The 2,463-nt window shown below is 41.6% G+C and overlaps 1 long non-coding RNA gene across 1 annotated transcript; it reads right to left on the reverse strand.

The window, feature by feature from the left end:
* Positions 1-309: 309 nt before the first annotated feature.
* LOC309695273 lies at positions 310-1,964 on the reverse strand. The gene is made up of 2 exons (XR_014273104.1): positions 1,866-1,964; positions 310-562 (listed from the first exon to the last, which is right to left on the reverse strand). It is a non-coding gene; the product is annotated as an uncharacterized lncRNA (long non-coding RNA).
* Positions 1,965-2,463: the final 499 nt, after the last annotated feature.

Consider the following 2,463-nt stretch of genomic DNA (forward strand, 5'->3'; position numbering starts at 1 on the left):
AGGACGATGCAGTTCATCTGATCACTCCTCATAACATTCTGGAGTGCAGGCAAAATGCTATTATAAAAACTTAAGCAGCAACTTCTCCAGGTTCCAATATTTATGCAATTCTCAAACCTTTTGGCCACGACTGTATAACCTCTTCTGAAGTTTAGTGGATATTATACATGGTTATGCTCAGGATGTGTCGGCCAGTTTCCACTGGAAACGCCTTTTGGTTAAACTGTCAGCGAGCAATTTGCATTTGCACTGTTACATTTTTATATAACTTTAATGCACATAAACAACAGCTGCTTGTTTCAGTGAAAATACATTGATGGGTTTTTAATAAAGTTGTGGAGCTGTAAAGTATTTTGTCTGGTGTCAATTCTATCGTCAGCTACATCGTTATGGCAAATGTTCAAATGTATATGGTGATAAATATCTTTGGTCATATGGTCCTGCTCTGTCTGTCACCTTCTGTGTTGAGCTCATTGTTTCCTCTGTAGTGGCTGAGCTGAGTCCAAGTAGCTGAAAATGTTCCTCTGCTGCTCCGTCAGACTCTCCTCCTCCTGCTGATCAGCTGGGACACAAAACAGATCTTTGTTAGGCTCCACACTGCACTGAAGAGTCAAAGTGTCTCATATGTTCATCTGACAAGTAAAAGAACACATTTTTGTTTCCCGAGGTGGGCAACTTGTTGGAAACAAACACAAAAGGTTTGAGCACTGATACCTGCCATTGCTGGCATTGAAAGATGCAACGCCAGCAATGTGGATTGTCAAGACTCAAACCAATCATCAAGCAAAGACAACAGGGATCATTTGTTTCTGTTTATTAAGCATTCACAGCATTTGTAGTTGCCTTCTGTGCAGGGGAAGTCCACGCACACTGTGTGGTACCGCCATCCGCAGAAGGTGCATTCAACCTCTGTAGGAGAAACGAGATTGTCTGAGACTGAAATGATATTCACTAAAGAAGTGGTGATTTGTAAAACTTCACATTTTGATCCGGGACGTACTCTGCATGAAAACAAGCGCTCACTCTTCCTGCTCAACAAATGACAAGGGCGGAGCCTTATACCACGTGATACAGAAGCTGTGCCGTGTGATGCTAAAATTAGCAGGGAAAAAACAACGGAGAGCACGTCAGGGATGACGAGAAAGTGACAGGAGAAAATCCGTCCCGGTCAACCACCCAAACATCAATAACGGGAACCTTATACAGCGCTTCCCTATACCCGTCGAACTCCCGCAGGCACAAAGACATCACGGAGGCTATCACTTATCACCTGACCAAAGATATGGCTCCATCAACACTGTGCAAAACGAGGGATTTAGGAAAACGATCAACACCCTAGACAAACGCTACACAGTGCCGTCCCGCAACTATTTTTCTATTGTTGCACTACCTGCTCTGTACACGCAGCGTCGAGCAACGGTGGAGACGGAATTTCAAGCAGGACAACATTTTGCTGCAACAACAAAACGTGAGACATTTGTTGTTTTATGTTTATTTATTGTTATGAGAGAATCATGATCTCAATTCTAAGCCAAAAAATCGTGATTCTGCAAACGGAGGGCGCCCTTACTCCCAGCAAATGGCTGATAGAAAACCGATCAGTGCCTACGAATTTCCCAATATGCGCTGGCATGACGTCGGGGAAGCATGGGTACGACCGATTAATTAATTTTTTTCTTGCCAATGCCCGTGATGCCCCCCCTCCACCACAATGCATTCTACTGGTTTGCACACTTACACACACCCAGCTGTGGTTTCCTGTTTTGCTGGACTCTGGAGAGCCCCGCCTTTAACGCTCTTCTCTCACAGAGAGCAACAGAAAACTTGGAAAAACTCCAGATTGACTGAACTCAGTTCAAAGTTACCTTGACACCTTTAGATGTGAGACGTAGTGATGGTCCGCTTGAAGCTGACGCTCCGGTGCGTGTGTCAGAAAGATCAACGCGCTGCTTCAGAAGCACCGTGTCGAGGCTTGATTCGTTTGGCCAGAGTCACGTGATCAGTGACGTCTGAAGCTTCGTTTAGAACGTACCTTTTTTAAAATCAAACTTTATTGAAACACAATGAGTATACAACATACAAACAGATGAAGTTTACAAAAGAACAGAACATGAACATACAGAACCAGGAGTAAAAAAATTATGATATGAGTAGGCGAAAAAAATCAACATATAAATATTGTTCTGAGAGGCTTTTTGTTGGTTGAGTCTGAAATTGATTGTATGTACAATTCATATCCTTATAAAACGGCAGAAATATGGTGTTTTATTAATAACTTACATTTATGGATATAAAATAGCTAAAAGTATTAACAAATATTTTATAAAAAACATTTATCATTCTTCCTGGGGAACTTAAAGAAAAAGAATAAAACATTTTCCATCGTAAAGAAAACTCCCTTAAAATATGGACAATAACAAAACTGCTAAATTCTTCCAGAATCTCTGTGTAGAGGAACCAAAA

This window comes from Aulonocara stuartgranti (genome assembly GCF_965226115.1).
Source record: "Aulonocara stuartgranti genome assembly, chromosome: 19".
Taxonomy (NCBI): Eukaryota; Metazoa; Chordata; class Actinopteri; order Cichliformes; family Cichlidae; genus Aulonocara; species Aulonocara stuartgranti.